The sequence below is a fragment of the Topomyia yanbarensis genome, chromosome 3 (assembly GCF_030247195.1).
Source record: "Topomyia yanbarensis strain Yona2022 chromosome 3, ASM3024719v1, whole genome shotgun sequence".
In the NCBI taxonomy this organism is placed as follows: domain Eukaryota; kingdom Metazoa; phylum Arthropoda; class Insecta; order Diptera; family Culicidae; genus Topomyia; species Topomyia yanbarensis.
The window spans coordinates 116,556,088-116,575,913 of NC_080672.1; the positions used below are offsets into that span (position 1 = coordinate 116,556,088).

The 19,826-nt window shown below is 38.6% G+C and overlaps 1 protein-coding gene across 1 annotated transcript in view; it reads right to left on the reverse strand.

Moving 5' to 3' along the window:
• The window catches only part of LOC131692881 (uncharacterized), a 36,823-nt gene extending 28,176 nt beyond the window's left edge, over positions 1-8,647 (reverse strand). The window contains exon 1 of the mRNA XM_058980229.1: positions 8,523-8,647. The gene's annotated coding sequence lies outside the window, so the exon portion shown is untranslated. The remainder of the gene's footprint in view (positions 1-8,522) is intronic.
• Positions 8,648-19,826: the final 11,179 nt, after the last annotated feature.

Here is a 19,826-nt window from a genome sequence, read left to right on the forward strand (position 1 = left end):
TGGCATAGCCAAGGGTTGTTTTGGGTGTTTAAGGACCAGCTTTCCGTGAGTTATTCAGCTCCCAACCTTATCGCGAACTACTCGGATAGCTTTGGCGGTGAACCCACGCTATTCCGACTGAAAAATCCCTGCCGGTGGAATTTCTCTCGGTACCGATGTCTGTTCCGTGAGCCAATTTGGTCCCATTTTTGTCACGATATATTCGGATAGTCCACGGCGGCCAATGCACCCTACTGTGAATCCCCTGGCGGCAGATCTCTCCCTATATAGATGGTCGTTTTCGTGAGCCATTTAACTCCCCGCATCGTCCTGATCTACTTGATTTAGTTCTCAATGGGCCAGCCAGTAGGTGCTAAGGTCTGTTCAGTGGTTCCGGGTGGAGCGTAGCTTTCGGTTCAATCGTGCCCCAACGACGTACTGCTGGCTGTTCGTTGACATCTACTCGCTCTCAACGGTGGTAGATCCGGCGAGTCTGACGTCCAGTTCGCAGGCGCCCTGACGACCCGAACCCGATGCTACGTCGTGCTCTACTCAATTGATCCTCGGCCGTGACTCTAATCTACACTAGCGGAGTTTCCCGGCGGCGGAATTTCTCCGGAGACGCGATTGGTGGTTTCACAGTGGCTTTCTAGCCGATGGCGCTACTTTGTTGGTTCCTTCGCCATTTTCTTTGCAGCTCGGAGAGTATACTCGTAACTACTCTGTTGCCAGCATATCAGATATTCTAGTCGTGGCACAACTCTCCGACCATATTGTCAACTGTCACACCAAACATACCTCTTCGAACTTCTTGTTCAAACCGGCTTCCGGTTTAGCTGCCGGTAGCATCCTTGCCCGAACAAAAACTGCATATAATGGAAGTTCACCAAGCCGACACATTTGAGGTGAGTCGATGGATTCACCTTCCTTTCTCCGCGTTGTCTCACTCTTGCCAACGACTCTGATCTCTTAGGCTCCCTGCATTTTGTGCATTCCTCCGCTGTTAGCACTACACGTCCTCAGCTAGAGTAAGGCAGACGGGGATTATCTCAGCAATTACGTATATCGCCCCCGACGATATTGTTCTGCATTCACTCGCGACATGGACAGTCATTAGGCGATACGTGCTTATCAACGTTGTCCGGTTTCGCGCAGCAGCCCAGGCCAGCATGACATGCCTCAGTATAAGACACCCGTCAGGTGACGTCTCGTGCTGCATCTTGCTCCTCCAATGCCAATGACTTATTAGTCCTCGGGTGCGCGACGTTTGGTATAAATACGTTAGGCATAAGTACGTTAGGCATACATACGATAGGCATAAGTACGCTAGGCATAATGGACGTAAGGCATAATGGACGATTGGCATAATATATGTTAGGCATAATGGACGATTGACATAATGTGCGTTAGGCATAATGGACGATAATTCACAAAAATATAAAAATAATCGCAAGGCTTCCCTTATTATAGAGATTTCGCTTGTTTTTGTCAGATTGGAAAAATGACGCTTTGCTATACCATACCTTCGCATAACTTTAGCGAGATATTTAACCCTTGCAAGTGTAGTTTTTTATCTATTTTTTTCTGAAGACGAGACGAAGAAAATATCCCTTCATTTAAGTGAACCGTTTTGGTACAAGCACATTTCAAGCCTCTTAGATTTATTACTAATACAGTTGCATCCAAATATTTAAAAAAAAAAACAAAATAATAACAAGACATTATGTTTTGGATCCTATGGAAACAGGCAGTGTCATGTACAGGATCAACATTAGGCTACGGATTCAACGTTTGTGACGATACCTTTTTCGTTTCGGTAACTCGTCACAGTACAGGATTAAACTTTCTCTCATATCAAAGAGTTTCCGTAGTTCTATTTCTGATGGCCTTGAGAATACAATCATTGTGCTTAAGAATATGGGAGACAATCAAAATAGAACCAGCAATATTTGTATATTCGTGGCATGAATAATAAAATGCATCATTCTTTCTTTCATGAGCTGTTCTTCAAGGTTATATTTCTTCTTGGACAATTTCATCTTGCATGCATGAAAAACTAATTTAAGTTAACTCTTGCATGCCCAACTTTTTCTAGTGTTCATAGAGTTCAAGAAACACGAAAAACCCGCTTTGAAAGATGCTTCTTTCGCAGCACTGGAAGCTGCTCAATATTTACCTACCGGTGCTCAACACAATTCTCTTAGAAAACTTTCAATATTCTATACGCTAGGAAAGATAGTCGAAGATGGTCCAAATTGATACGTTTTATCAGTTTTCAACTATAATGGAAAATAATGAAGATACATCAAAATTTTATTCATCAACGCTAACTGTAAATATCTTTGGTAGTACTGCTCCAGTAGAGTTATATCAGATTAATAGCAATAACTTTAGTTCTAAGTTCTAATAGTACTAGTTACAGGTCTTACTTGTTTTTTTGAGTGAATTTTGCATAAATAAAAAGTTTTAGCAGTTTAAAAACGTTGTTGATTGCATTCGTTTTGCATCTTTTATTTGAGTTAAGCTTTTTTGATGTATTTATAATAAAATAAAATGTTGATCGAGTTCTATCAGCTTCCAGAGTAATTCTACAATATCAAAAAAATTCTAACATTTGCGCTCTTACCACCCGAGGTTGTCCCCACCAAAAAGTTATTCTCGTAAGGGATACTTCAACATGATAATTTATGCCTAACGTCCATTATGCCAATCGTACATTATGCTAAACGTCCATTATGCCTAACGTATATTATGCCTAACGTCCATTATGCCAAACGTCTTTATGCCAAACGTCTTTATGCCTAACGTCCATTATGCCTAACGTACGTATGCCAAACGTGCGTATGCCAAACATCCGTATGCCTAACGTATTTATGTCTAATGGGGTACACCCTTAGTCCTCATAGCCTTCTAACATACATAGTCGACATGGCTGTTGTAATTTAACCAATCGTCCCCAGACGCTAATCACGACGCGCTGGATTTTTTACGGGTCTTGACCAGCACTATATCCGTTTTGTGGTGACCCAGCTGCAACTTGGCGTCAGGCATTCAGGTTTCCACGATGCCAATTGTCACTGCCGCCAACACCACCTTCTCATGGGTCTCATCGGTTATCGTTATTTGCAAAGCCGACGATCTCAACTCCCCTGGGCAGTTAAAGTGTTCACTCCGTTGTACTTTATATTCCAGAGCGTTGGGCCGAGTATGGATCCCTGAGCTACTTGCGCCGTGACCCTAATCAACCTCTGCCCCATGTTCGTCTCGTAGACCAGTACTCGGTTCTGAAAGTAACTTTTCAGAATCTTGCACAAGTAGACCGGGACGTGCATTCTGTGCAGCGCTACGGCGATAGCCATCCAGCTGGCACTGATGAGCGCGTTCTTCACGTCGATTGTAATCACGGTATAGTAGCGATCACCCCTTTTCCTTTGCATCAATGCTTTCTCCGCGCTCGCGATGACTATGTGGATGGTGTCCACCATCAAGATCCCTTTCTGAAATCCAAACTGCCTTTGCGATAGTCGTTTCTCATTTTCAACGTAGTTCGTCAGCCTGTTAAGGATGACTCTTTCCAGAAGTTTACCAAGAGTATCCAGCAGACATATAGGCCAATAGTATGTTGGTTCTCCTGGTGGCTTTCCTGGTTTTGGCACCACCACCAGCTTCTGGATCTTCCATCTATCCTGGAAGTAGCCTTCCTTAACCCATTCATGCCCATGTTGTTTGTGGACAACAACGTTTCTAAACAGCTATAACTTTTGATTAAGGCAAAATTTGCTCACCAAAACAAGTAAGGCTGATAAATGTGACTATTGCTTTTCATTTGAGTATTAATAGTTTCAAGAACCAGCTCTATAACTAAAGTTTTTGCAATTAGTCTGATTGGATTCAGATGGAGCAGTGCCGCCAGGAACAGTTTACGTTGACGACGAAAAATGAATTTTTCGTTATGTTGCAATATTATTGAAAATTGATAAATCTTATCAATTTTGACTGTCTTTGGCTACATTTTCCACTCAATTGGACTATTGTAAATATTATAGGAGAATTGTATTGTGCATTGGAAGATAAAAATTGAGCAGCTTCTAGCACTGCGAGGGAAGCACCTATCTTTATGAAAAAGGACTTTTCGTGTTTCTTGACCCTACCGTTTTCAAGGAAAAATAGTTTTGAAAGCCTACATGCACGAGAAAAAAGTTGGGCGTGAAAGGGTTAAGGCATTTCTGAAGAGCTATCCTGCACATGTCCGGAAACGACCGGATTGCAGACTTCAGTGCCACGTTGGGGATATCGTCTGGATCGTGAGCTTACTGGAATTTTTTTTCCTTTGGAAAAAAGGTTGCATACTTACAGGCGTTTGGTTCTAATGCCAATACACAAGAGTTCAGTTCCATATACTCGTCAGCGCCCTAGAGCCTCTGTGCTTGGCTAACCGAGACTCTGTACCAGCCAGTTGCTTTAGGCGTTCACACATGTTGTGTGAATTGTTTGGATTTAAGCCTAACTGACGTCAATTTGGTGTTTGGATTAAACGTTTGGTTAAACTTTTCCGGGGATGTTGCAATATTCAATATGGGTTTGCAATACATTTTGAAACGATTCCAAACGGGTTGTGTACGTGGGTCATTCCACGTCAGATTTACAACCAAAATTTTAATTTTTTCCAAAAAAATTTCTTGCATTCTTTAGCTAAAAATAATTGACACGTATTTTTTGTTTTGGCTGGATATGATATTTTTTAGTTTTTGGACTTTTGAAGTTTATAACATTAAACATTTTTCAATCACTTATAACTCGGAAACGATTCGATATATTGAAAAAAAAAATTAAATAGAAAAAGTTGTGTTTTCAAATGAGCTTACCGAAAAAAAAATTACAAAATTTTTATTTGTTATATAACTTATCAAAATTGCAATTATTTGAAACAACTTGAGTTTTTTAAAGTTGGACCATATTTGTTAACTTGTTATTTTCTTTAAATATTAAGAATCATGTTAAAAATTTGGGAGTGGACATCAAAATACTTTGCTAGATATTACAATAATAAACTTAAAACAAGGCAATTTTACACTCCACGCCCAGTGATAGGCCGGTTATTATTGAAATACGTGTAAATTATTTTTAGCTAAAGAGTTCAAGAAACTTTTTGGAAGGAATTAAAATTTTGGTTGTAAATCTGACGTGGAATGACCCACGTACACAAGCGCTACGTGATGGCATTGTTCCGGATCAAAAAGATCATGTCCTTCTACACAACTTCGCCAAGGGCGCAAATCTTCTAGGATATCAAAATCACCAGATAATACATGTTCAAAATGTGTTTTATATATATATATATATATATATATATATATATATATATATATATATATATATATATATATATATATATATATATATATATATATATATATATATATATATATATATATATATATATATATATATATATATATATATATATATATATATATATATATATATATATATATATATATATATATATATATATATATATATATATATATATATATATATATATATATATATATATATATATATATATATATATATATATATATATATATATATATATATATATATATATATATATATATATATATATATATATATATATATATATATATATATATATATATATATATATACACTAACGCCACGTGGTGACAGAGCTCCAAATTAATTGATTGTCGATGTGCGTGGTCATTACCATTTGAATGAAATTTCAGAAAACACGTACCTTCTAGGTCGTTAGAATGTAATGAAATAAAACAAGTTGAAGTGACTTCACATGTACACTAGTGCCATGCAGTGACATAATTCCAAACTAAAATGTTTCCCTGCCGAATCCTCTTGATTTAATGAAAAACTCTCCCGAAGAGAGCAAATATGTAGATAATCAGCATTTCGAGGTACAGCCCCATGAATTCAACCTCTCCTAGTTAGGTGATGCTAAACTTTTCGACTTGTTGCAATATTCAATATGGGTGTTGCAATACTTATTGAAGCAATTCTAAACTTATTACGGGTAGTGTAAGTAGTTCGAAAGTTCATTATTTCACATGAACGCTAGCACCCCATGGTGATAGAGTGTCGAATTAAAGTAATCACTATCCGCACGGCAATTATCTTGTTATAAATTTATCTGAAGCAACGAACTTACAAGATAGTCAGAACAGAATTATTTGATTGAAAAGTTAAAAATGCATTTTATTCTTGTGTACACTAGCGCCACGTGGTAACAGCATACCGAACTAAAATTATTATCATCCAAACGGCAATTTCCTTTTGAACAACTTTGCTATAGAACCGAATTGAGTGGGCCGTTCAGGAAATAAGATAAAATAAGGGGCTATCCGTATACCACGTGGACGATTTGAGGGGGGCAAAATTTTGATATAGTCAAAGTGCTTAGAACAGCATAGTGTGCAAAACAATATTCGATAAAAAAAATCTGTCTGAATCATTTCATTAAATCTTCTGTGACTTGGTCAAATACTATTAATTTTATTTGAGAGATTATGTTTGAAATTACGAGTCAATTCTAGAAGCAATAGGTTACTTCAATTTTATGTTATTATGATGAATCTTCCAAAAGCAAATACGAAAGATCATGATGTTGTTCAGAAACGAGATATTTTCATGGAAAATTCACAAGAGAATAAAGTAGTGTATGGTATTTTGTGGTTGAAGTTTGTGCGATTTTCCTCACCACTGTAGAATTTAAAAAATCGAATTTTTATTTTTTGACCTAAATGTGCTTTAGGATGTTAAAAATGATATACCAAAAAATTGAATATTAAAACAATAATATATAAATATTCAAATTTTCAATTCTTCCACAACGCCTCTTATGCATACCTCAAGTGTACTGAAAACTTCAACCGCTATTCCTCAAAACCACTTTTTTGAGCTGTCCGGAAAGGTAACTCGAAGAAATAATTTTTGATCGTTATGTAATTTTCGCAGTATAATCGAAATTGGTTTCTCCAGCGACGTTAGTAGGATTTTATTTCTTTTATTGCATAATTTTTTTTTCGATGAGCAATTTCGTGTCGATTTTTATACCATTTTCGGAGATAAATAAAATAGAAAGTCCACTTGGACATCGTAGGGAGGGAAGTAGGGGTACGGGAATTGTCCACGGAGGGGGAGGAGGGGATTAAAAACGAAGGTTTTTTGTCCACGTGGTATATGAACGGCCCTTAAGTCAATTTCAATAATTAATTTGACCTTTCTGTCTTATGTTAGTATTAAAATATGCATGAAAAATTCTAGTTAGTTAATGTTTTGGTAAAGTTGTTTACCACATCGTGTACTTTTTATAGGTTTGGTTTCTCAATTTTAGTGAAATAGCGATCAGAACGTGCGAAAACACAAAAAGTAATGTTTCCTATACTAATTTCAATACAAATTTTAAACACAGTAAATCCTGCAAAATTTACTCAACCATACAGTATGCAAATAAAATAACTCTTGGTTGGGACAAGTACTTATAGCAAACTAAAACTTGGACATTTACGTTTCTTTTGAACACTGACAGTTACAAATATATTTGGAAAACTGAACGTATTGCTATTCGACAGGATTCCGTTGGAACAGAGCAGCCAGCAATGGTTTTAGATAATGATGAAAATGTTTTTTTCTATATTACTTTGTATGTAATTTCTATGTAAGTCGTGATTCGCAGGTTGGGCCTCTGTCCAACTAACGAATTTGCTTCGCTAGTTGGACCGACGGATACATGTCAGAATCTCTCGAAAGGAGACGTTAGTAGTGTAAATGAATCTATTCACATCTCTAATTATTGTAAGATTGATTGTGAAAGTTAATTTTACAGGAGATTTTGACACTAGACACCATCTAGCGGAGGTTCAATTAAATAGCGGCCTAGATTAAAAAGACCAACCAGCGAATCACGAATGTAATTCGACTTTTGTGAATAGGTTAGAAGATTTGTATTGAGCATAGAAAGATGAAAAATTAACTCCTTGCAACACTGCGAGAAAGCAACTATTTTAACCACAGAGAAAGTGTTTTAACCAAAATAAGTTTTTTATGTTTATCGACCCTAAAGTATGCACCAGAAAAAAGTTGGGCATGTAAAGCGTTAATACTATTCAAAAATCCCAAAATTATCCGCAAACGAATTCACAGACATGTAACTGATTTTTTTTTTTAATTTAGTCACTTCCACTGACTGCATATATATGTCAGATATAACAACCACGCGGTTGGCCTCAGCAATTCCTGGCACGTTCAATAAAATGCAAATAAAATATCTGAAAAAACACACGCTATCCTTTGGGGTTCCGTTTTGTCAGACGTGTAAGTGCGAAAGCACGTAGTATATGTTTGATGTTTGGAGTAGCAACAAAAACTCAAAGGCAAGACAATTACACTACTTATTGTGATATGTGAATAACACTGCAATATTTCACTGTTACGAAATGGCCGGCGATTGATTTTTGTGAACTATTTATGCATACGTTACGATAAGATTCGAAAGTCTAATTTACAAGCAAAAACGTCACTGCACAATTTGTACGATTTTGATTTTGTAATAACACTTCAAATCGTTCAGGCACGAAGCTGAATAAATTCCACGTTCTAAATCGTACTGAACCGGTAGTTTTAAAAAAAGTTCTTTATAGTCTACTGCACAATCACTATTTGTTAAAGTTGTAAGGCGTTGACAACACGGAGAAATCTGGCAAGCTATCCGAAACTGACGACGGGCTAAAAGATACTAACAAAAGCGTGAGCACTCGCGCCAAGCTTCCGCCAGCGATCAGCGTGAATCGACAATGCACTTCTGTACCACCCGCGCACGAATAAACAAAACGAGTAGGGAAAAGGCGCGAATAGAATATGGTTGGGTTATGATAGAGCCAGCATAGACCATAGGTTTCATACGCGATACGCCTCGAGCGATCGTTTTCGCGCGTGTTGAGCATGTCGATCTGGACTGGTCGGTTCTTGGCGCTAGGGAGGCCGTTCGTTGTTGTCGTTTAAGAAAGGCATTGTCTGATAGTGTGGGAATCTCTGCATTTGCTTTTGGTTGCTAATCAGCAAAACACTTTCCGTTTCGTTCTAGACTTGCGTTAAGTTAAGCGCCACAGCGAATAAAAAGTTGCGACCGCGCGAAAATTATTGTGGGAGGAATTTTTGATTGGGAAAAATCTATGTAGTGATGCCGCATTATTATCTGTACTATTGTGCTGAAAATCTAACAAATTTTGTGGGGAGTATATACTAGTAGATGATGCTTAGATTATCGAGATGAAGCTAGCTTAAAATGTTTCATGGCTTTTTATACAGAGGTAGACAAATGAGAATGTAACGGTGCCACATAAACTAAATAGTTGCTGAGAAACCTAATTGTGCATTATGCTATATTTCTCCTTAGTGGAGAAAAATTTAGGCAAAAACGAATCCCGAACGAAGCGAAATTTCAACGTATTAGAGTCTGTTGGTTTATTCCTTCTGATCATGGTCGTATACTTATAATTTAAAGATAGCATTTACATACGAGGATATGATAAGAGCACAAATACAAATCGTCACCGCTTATACACGGAAAGCACCGAAGAGCCCAGAGTAGAACGAGAAAATCCAAACTCTGTTCTGCGCGTCCAGTCAACTTTAAGAAGAAACCCAAGAGAATTTTGGAGTTTTATAAATTTCAAGTTGAAATCTAAATCAGTACCGTCTACCGTGTATTTAGACCATACCGAATCTACGCCTGTTGCAACGTCTTGTGAATTGTTCGCGAATCATTTTGCTTCCGTTTTTTCGCTTGATGTCACCTATATGCAGAAAGCTGCGTCGGCCGCTTTGGATGTCCCAGCTGGTGTGGTTGACCTAATAACGTTTACAATAACGCCAGACCAACCATGTCGGCTGCATTAAAAAGGAACAATTCGTGCTCTCCTGGACCTGATGGTATTCCTGTAGTAATATTTCGTTATTGTTTTGCCGGTTTAACAGAACCTCTGTGCTGTATTTTCAACCGTTCATTTGCCGAGGTGAAATTCCCCGGCATTTGGAAACAATCCATAATGTTGCCTGTCTTCAAAAACGGAGATCGACGAAACGTGAGGAACTATCGTGGTATAACTAACCTGTCTGCTACTTCAAAGTTATTTGAAATCATGGTAAGCGCCATGAGTCAGGAAAGTACTCGTAATTACATTTCATTCCATCCACATAGTTTCATGAAAACAAATCCCAGATTGACGCAATTTACACTGACTCGAAAGCTTTTGAGCTATCGTGCCTCAGTGCTTCGGTACAATCGGTTGCTTAGCTGAACTCGTATCTAACTGGCCGAGTATTGCGTGTAAAGGTTGGCTCCTGCTTTCGACTGCATTTTTCACTGTGTCTGCAGTTTCTCAAGGTAGTAACCTCGGTCCCATGTTGTTCATTCTGTTTTTCAATGATACAACACTGTTTTTTTTGTTGTACATTCGATCGAGGACTGCGAACGTTTTCAAGCACTACTGGATTTGTTCGTTTTATGATGTCAGAACATCAAATTAGTTGTAATTGTAAGTTTCCGCAAAATCCATCGTATTGCAGCACCGATTGTATATGACTGCCGCATTGACGGTGTTCCACTGACCAGAGTCGAGCAAGTTCAGAATCTAGGCGTCATATATTGGATTCTAAGATATCATTTGAGGCACATCGCTCAGCCGTTCTTTCTAAAGCTACTCGTTAGTTGGGATTCATCGCCAAGATTACGAAGGATTTCAGCGATCCATATTGCCTGAAAGGACATTACTGCGATTTAGTCCGTCCTATATTGGAAACTACCACTATTTTTTTTTATAATTATTAAATTTATTTAGGCCCAAATGCGGTAGCTCAACGAGGCCGATTGTTCGTTTTTTACAATAAATAAAAAAACAACTATGTTAAATTTTTTGTCTCGTTTAGACGCAGCTTTCTGCTGCGTGTTGAGATCCTTTTTCTAGGGGGCGAAATATTGCCAGTGTTGTCCACTGCCATTTGAGGTTCGATCCGTTTGTCTTCTTTTGCGTTGTCGTTCATGTCCATGTCCTCATCCGTACTACTTTCCTGCTGCTCGCGGTCAGATGTTCCAGTTTGTGTCTTACTCTTATCGGTCGTCATTGTATGTTCGTATTTTTCGGCATTCGTTTCGTTGTTGTTGTTGCTTGATCCGAAAATGTTGGTTTTGCAGCTGTTAGTGGTTTAGCATAAGATGGTTCTGGGCTGATTTCAGTTGGATTGGTTAAGTTTTCCTTAACAGTTTCTACGCAAGGTTTTCCGAGGTGCAGCTTCTTCGTGCAGAACTGGCACGTAGGAATTTGCCCTGGGTACGTGACTAGTGATGTTTGATGAATGAGAACATCGTCACTTCCTAACGCTGTGACGGTTATGTATGAGGGAATTGGCTTGGTCACACGCATTCTCACCACACGAACACCGTTAGGGATGCCCGGGAAAAAATTCCTCCAAGTCTCATGTGTAACGGAGTCTACTTCTCCGTATTTTTGCAAGCATTTTTTAATCGCGCCGTCAGGGGTACGCGTAGCCAAATCATGGACACGAACTTCTACAGCGCCGTTCTCGATGTATACGGGAATGCTATATTTAACATTGCCGCATTCGGCGGTGTGCTGCATGTTGTTTCGCGAGGCGAATGACTCAGCTTGGTTAATGTTGTTGAACGAAATCAGCACGCATTGTTTGATATGATGCATTTGTATGGTTTTCACTTCAGCCAGATTGAGTTTCATCTGCACTTTTAATAACTGTTCCACTTCCCGAATGGCTGGTCTTACGGGGCATTTCGAAAAATCAACAGCAACACAGTTCGGCCATATCTGGGTTGCTTTTTGCTGGGCACCGTCACTCATCACTAAATCGCACAGTAGGTATAGGCTATTGTTATATGGACTGCTTGTGTGATAGGCACCGATTGATTTTTAGGTAGAATTGACTGTTTCACTTGCGCGGGACGATTTTTGCTTCTGCTCAGGGCGAGATGTGAAGACAAACGTAACTACCACTATTGTTTGGTGTCCACATCAGACTTTTAGCGTTAGAGGGTTGCACGCATACAGCATCGATTCATTAGTTTATCGTTGAAAACCTTGCCATGGCGTGATCCTTCGAATTTTCATTCGTATCCTAATCGATGTCGATTATGTGGACTAGACGCGTAGCAACGACTTCCTACTTCCAACAAGCATTGTTCGTTGGAAAACTGGTGAATGGAGAAATTGATGCACCGTATCTATTGTCATTAATGGATTTTCGAACGCCATCCAGATCGTCTCGTAGCACAAGATTCCACAGAACATAATTCGGATACAATGAGCCGCTCATATCGTGTATCCGCATATTCGCGTTAGTAGAGGATTTATTCGATTTTGGAGGAGATTCTAGTCAGTTTGCTAATAAAATTCGTAGCTCTAGGTTAATCTAAGAGATAGTTGATGGGAGCTGTCCACTATCACGTCTATCCGCACGGAAAGCAGTCGAGTGAATCCCGAACGAAGCTAAAATTCTTCGCTTGTCAATATGTATATCTCAATACAATCTCACACTCATACATTGCAATGTATGGTGTCTTGCTATCCCGATCTGAGCGTTGGATGCCATCAATAAATCTCGCGCATCTAAATATTTCTTCAACCCGAATTACCACGATTCGTGCATACACACATACCCTTGCAGGTGAGTTGACGAGCGCATTGGACTCCTTCGGAGCTCCTTCCATCTGAACGATGATGAATATAATTGCAAATCGATATGAATTTTAACGCAATATTCACACGCACACATAAGCAAGCCGCTATCCGATCTTAGGCTCGGTTGTCTTTCATGGTTTAAGGCTACTGTACACCTCGGGAATTTGATCACGGGATTTTGTTCCCCAGCCATTTGAAATTGGAGATGAATTTTCGACTTTCCGTGACGGAAAAAAGTCTACGCGGGAAAATCAACATTCCCGAAGTGTAAACCCAATTCTGGACAATGTCGCGGGTTCTTTAAATTCTCCACAGTAAAAATCTGGCCGGATACAGTTTAACATGAATTGTTTCCGACGGGAAAAATGATGTTTTTATTACATTTAAAAATCTGTGCTGTTCTGAAACGACTGGTATTTTTTAGAAGCAGCAGAAGTTTGACAGTTTGGAGAGCACAATTTTGACAGTTTGGAGAGATAACGGCGGATAATTTTCCGTGATAAAAATCCGGCGCAAAATCCCGGCCCAAATTTGTCAAATAACTTGTTTTCCTTGAAAGTTCCCAACTTGAATGTTTGACGGTAGGTAGGGAACAATAATTACCTATCTTGGAACAAAATTTCATCCAAATCAAAGATGGTTTTTTTTTGTAAATCGACTTTCAATTTTTAAAATCGATTTTTGCAGTGCAGAAGTCGATGAAGAATTTTTCATTCAAAAATTTGACTAATTTTGTGAAAATCACTCCTATAACATTTTTTGTAGGATTTGTCATCTTTAGACTATAGCCATTTGGAAAAAAAATTGTAAGAAAAGTTTGACCCTTTTCAAAAGACAATCTAGATCATTTTTGGAAAAACAAAGTATGCAAAGTAACTTTTTGTGACAAAGTTCTCATGTACAGAAAGTTTCATTAAAATCTGAGAGGGTGCTGCCAACATGGTAATTTTTCACTAATAAACGTTTTCCATTGATGCATTTGATGCGTTTCACTTATTTTACCAAACTCGGCAAACCTACCCCAGCCCTGGGGTTGAATGGTTGATTTTTCACTCCGCGTTTGATTGTTATTAACTTTTTCCCTGATTTTTTTCAATGAATGAAAATTCATATATGTGCTCAAGGGTTGTATCTTCATGATAGCGCAAAATGTTTATCAAAAAGTCTAACCAGAATGAGTACAGAAATCCCGAAAGCAAATCTCGACCAACCAGCCCCGGTCTCTCCTATGCAATTTTGAAAAATCATGTTTTAAGATAAACGCGTTTTGAGAACATTTTTGACGAATCATTCGTGGTAGAATATCAATATTTTGTGGGGTGGGCGTAGTGTATTGGTAAATCGATTGCCTTGTACGCAACGCACCTGGGTTCGAATCCCGACCCCGCACATAGGGTTAGAAATTTTTCATTCGAGATTTTTTCTAACCTGAAGAGGCGAATGACCTTAAGGTTAAAACCTCTATAACCGAAATAAAAAAATCATTATTTTATAAGAATTACATGGGATTCTGGGTTTTGGGCATTGCTGATAACAAATCTGAAGTCAGTTTTCCGAAATTCAAAATACCGATCCGATATGACAGACTCCCACTAAAAGAATAAATGATATTTCAGCCAAAATCTAGAAAAACAGGTTTTATGTATTTATAGACACGATTTTTAGTTGATATGTATCAAAATCCAAAAACTAAACATTGCGATTCCAATATGGCGGACTAAATGTTACTTTAACTATTTTGCCCAAATTTTTCGGTTTTCACCGTTTTCTGTTGTTGTTTGGTAACTCTGCGATGCCTCTACAGATCAAGCTGTGAAATACGTTCTCATGACCTGCACACATGTACAGTAAAACGCGAAGCATTCAGGGAATGTGCATAATGCCATAAAAAGGTTTCTACCTGATGCGCGCGTTTCTAACCGAGAGCGTGCCATGGCGGCCAGGACGCTATTTTGAAAAAGGGCCTGCATAAATTTATTTGATGCGCGGATCGAAAAACCCGTTTAACACAATATAGTAACGGGATGATAATTTTGTCAGTCATGTATTTAGTTAAAAGCAAAAAAATCAACGAATTTAGTATTTTTTATTAAAAACATAATGTTTATTCTTCGAAGAGACGTCAATGGATATTAGAGAAGGGGCTCTGGTCAGCCGTACGACGCAACTCAATCGCGATGCTCTCACAAGTGCGCTGGACGGCACTGACGTCCATCTTCCGGATACAATTCCGGATTCTGGTGGATAACTGCTTCATATCCTTGGCCCGCCAATTATTTTTGTGCCCTACTGAGGGAGCTGAAAAAATCCTCAATGGACGGCTCTGGGCAGGTTGGTCGGGTTCCTTTTTTCGATACGTAGGGTATCTTTTTCTGTTCAAGATACTCCAGCGTCTTCTTGCCGTAATGGGAAGACGCCTTGTCCGGCCAGAAAACGTACTTCCCATCTGCATGATGCTCCTTTAAGAACGGCAGAAGAATTTTTTCAAAACACTCCTCCTGATACACTTGTTGATTGATGACCAGACCGCTCGGCTTGAACCACGGCTTTGAAATCCCTCTGTCCGATATGGCGATGTACAGCATAAGTTTTTTTTTCAAATTTTTATTTAAACTTATATTTTACTTCGGGGGATGTGGTCGACTTCTTGCTGGAATAGTAGCTGTCATTTCCTGGAATGTAGGTCTTCGAGAGCGGAAAGTAACTTTCGTCGTCCAGCACAAACGACGTCCCGCGGTATTTCTTGGTCATTCACCGGCACTGCGTTTTCACGATCGCTATCTGCTCTTGCGTGTACTCGGGGGACCGAGTCTTCATTCGACAGATGATGTCCTCTATCTTGAGGGTTCGGTGAATCAAGTTATGGGAGCAGTGATATTTTCGGCTGGCGCCACGCAACTCATTCTGCCCTTGTTGTCGAACAGCTTTTTTAACGCTTCTTTCTTCCTCTTCATCATTATCTTCGCCGGACGGCCGCTACCGGCTTTCCGCTCACGCTCAGGGTTGCCAAGAACCGGTAAACTGTACTCACGGCCACATTTCCGTCTTGAAAGTGGCCTACCGTAAACTTTTTTCCACGATGACCACGCGTTTCGTAAAACCGTACAACACGCTCGTGGAGTGCTTGCTGTTTCGACGCCATCTTCGGTTGAACTGACAGCACCCGAACGAAAAGAAATATGCCACCCATTTCTAGGGAGTCCAGAGAGCAATTCTCTAGGAGAGACAAAAATTACGCTCTTTAATTCAATTACAGAAAGGTATTGAAATCATTCTCATTTTTTATTGCAGACCCGTTACCTTCCAAAAATGCAAAGATAAAAATTAAATTTTTGAAAATTTTGATTGAGAACCTTCCCTTAACCTTTTTAAAACAAAAATCAATACTGAAACTGCTCTAACTTAACTTAAGCCACCGCCAACGTCTTCAACTCACCACCGCATTGCAATAGATGTAAATCCAATTGAGTCTTTCCATGCTTTTGACATACCTACAGAAACAGGCCAGATGCCTTGATGATGAAAAATGAATCGTGTATATCCGAAATATAAAACGTGTGTGCAGATAGGCTCATTACCCTGCGTACATACAAACCGCCTAAAACATTTGGCGTTTCGTTAATCTAACGTGCACAAAAGCATAAAAATAAATCAATTTGTCCCAGTCCCAACGCAAATTCACAAGCAACACACACACGTCGCACCATGCAGCGTTGAACTCAATCCAAGTCCATCATATCCACCTACTATGCAAATCATCGTGTGCAAACGACTGGAACCTATCGCACCCGTTTCCTCGCTGTGTGCCAAGTGTATCGCGTGCTCTTTACTGTGTTATGCGGTTTGAAGTTTTTCACACGCGAATGATTTCGTCCATGCAAAGTTTTACACGACAACACTGCCACTTTATAGTCCAGGTGTTGCTCGTTCGTAAAGCAAGCAACGGCTGATACAAACGGACACGCGGTATCTCTATAAATAACCTCCCTGTATTTCATTGAGTCATCTAGGTGCTCCCTATTGTATGGAAGTTTTCACTTTTTCCGATGTCTATTCATTTTTCTTTTTTTTTCAATAGTATGATATTGAAATACAAAGACAATATAACAATAAAACATAATTTCAGTTATGTAATTTCGAATGGTTTGGCCAACGACGTTTGATGGTAACATTTGGAAATCCATCCATAAATAATGGCGTTCAAAATAGTGACGCAAAAACCTGACATCGATAGATTTTAGAAAAGGGGTGGGCGTAGCGTAGTTGGTAAATCGATTGCCTCGTATGCAGCGCACCTGGGTTCGATTCCTGACCCCGCACATAGGGTTAGAAATTTTTCATAAGAGATTTTTCTAGCCCGAAGAGGCGAATGATCTTAAGGTTAAAACCTCTATAATCGAAAATAAAAAAAAAAGATTTTAGAAATACACATAGTCATAGTGCAGTAAGAAATTTTTAACGTCGAAAAAGGCGAATGGCCCAAAGGTTAAAACCTCTATAATCGAAATAAAAAAACCATATTTATGGTGTATTCCTCACGCGTTTTTTGAGAAAGGCCAATAAGCATACTGTCAAAATTCACTTTAAGAGGAAATTCTGGACAAACCATTAATTCCATATTAACTTTTGAATAAGGCTAGTGAGATTTGTAAACAAGTTTTTGTTTTGCTGATTTCTCTTAATTTGCTATAATTTCAAAGCAAAATACATTTGAAATTGCTAAATTCTACTCGCAGCGGAATAATGAGCGAAACAAGTTTGTTTACAAAAATCTCTTTAGTCTTTTTGAAGCAAATGCTGACACTCAACGAGCAAATGCTCGTCCGCTGCCGTTTAACTGGTATTGAGGGGCCTGATTCTTAGTTCCTTTATTCGTGCATGCTACGCTTCAAACTGGCCTATTTCTAAAAATATGCAGCTAAATGAAAACATTTTGGGATCATTATATGCCTAATGAAAATACTCCATAAGGGATCATCCATAAATGACGTAGCATTATATGGGGGAGGGGGGAGTTTTGTATTATGTGATGATGTGTGACGATTAGTTTATTAAAGTTATACATATTTACAGCATCGGATGTCAACGAATATTATAGCAAGTGTGGAGATACGGTGACTAATCGAAGGAAATAGCAATATAATTAAATATTTGTGCGTAGGCGTATTTTAATAACCATGTAAATTATTTGTAATGAAGCTGCACGACTATTTGGTGATGGGATTATATGGCAGTATACTAATATAATATGGAACCTATATAAAACAATACATCAAATATATACATTCAAATATCGGTTAAATGAATTGGGGAGGGACCATCAGAGTACCCTTTTGAAGCCATTTGGACAGGGAGAGTGGAGCAGCCAGCTCTCTGTTGTTAACATTTCGTAGAGATCGAGCGGACTCTTCTCCCCACCTATTGGAGCTACCTTTCACTACAACAGCTTGCATTGCGATTGACTTATATGAGCTTGTCATTATAAGGAGATTCTTAAACGCCCCCATGGTATAGGTAAGCGTAATTGCTTTCCTACTACCCAACTCCTTTTTGGCCCTTCATACAGTGGCTTGTGATTATGGTCAGTGGGTAATGCTTGATCAAATTATACTGAAAGGACCGCTCAGTGCTATGGGCGGTGGTCCTGCTACAATAGGTGGTAGTAATACACACATACATACATACATGAGATGATGTGTTACGACAGGAGGGTAAGGGGTCATGTCATGCTACGTAGCTTTTTTTTAAAGGGGAATAACTAACATCGTTTTTATATTTTTAAATAATTTTACGGTGACAAGGGGGGGGGGGAGAATTACCGTCAAGCTACGTAATTACCAGGGGGGTATTTAAAGATTTGTGATGAAATGCTACGATGGGGAAGGGGGTGTTAAAAATCACTCAAAAATGTTACGTCGTTTATGGATTGTCCCTAATCGTAAGTAAAACACATGGCTTGAACTTCTGCTAGATTCATTCTATAATCTTGAAGAATGGTGCAGATGTTTGAATATTTTTCATTCCAATCTAATTCCTTTTCATGGGAATTTTCAACCGAAATACCGATATAGCTAATTTTAATGGAACTATGCAGAAGATAGTCAAAATTGAATCAATTGAATTAACAGCCTAAGTGTACTCTACTTAATTTCGGTTATGTCTCTGACATTACCCACCCACCTTTTTTGTTTCTATTGTCGTGGACTACGCAGCCAATCCATAGCGTAAAAGACAATTACCGGGCTGGCGCAACGATCCTACGAAAATTGAGTTTCCTTTTTGGTCGAGGTTTGAGTATACGAAACCTTTCTTATAAAGCTCAACCTTTTAATTATAGCTCGGGAGGTGAATGTTACTTGCCAATTATTTTCCTCGGAGATGGCTGGCACCTATTTGCACATGGAATTGATTGGAATTCCTATCCTCGAGGGTAATGATTACGGTCACGTTGTAAAAAAACTGAAAACGTTAATTTACAAACACTCAACATATGAAAAATATGAACGAATAAGTTTTACAAGTATATGAGAAAAACTTAATGAACTATTTTGCACAATTATTCCCTTCTATTTAGTTATGCTAAGAGTAGTCTACTATCCACTTCTACAGGGCGTAGGGTGGTGCTTCCTTTTTTGATGTTGAAACTTTGTCCATCGACAGTCATAAAATTAATCAGTGCAGTTCAAAACTTGAATGAAATTGTATCATATTAACACGTGCTTCAAGTCGATTGAAGAACTAAACGTATTTTTCTAATATTTTATTCGCTGGAAAAATTCGAAACTTGGTTGAGTTCATGCATATGGTGTAAGATTTCACAAAAAAATAAATGTTGAGCCAAATTTTATAAACATTATTTTCAAAAAGTTTTTTTGAAACCGAAAATATACTTTTGAAACTCTGCCTCATGTGCTCAAACTTTACCGGGTTCCAAAATGTTTCGACCATTGAAAAACATGTATTAACTCGCATATAAAACCTCAATGGATTTAGAGCACATGTTAATATGATTCATTTTGACACGAATTTTGTTTTAACCTTGAAGACCGACGATGGACAACATTCCAACAAAATAACCGCCACCCTAATGGAGAGCAAACA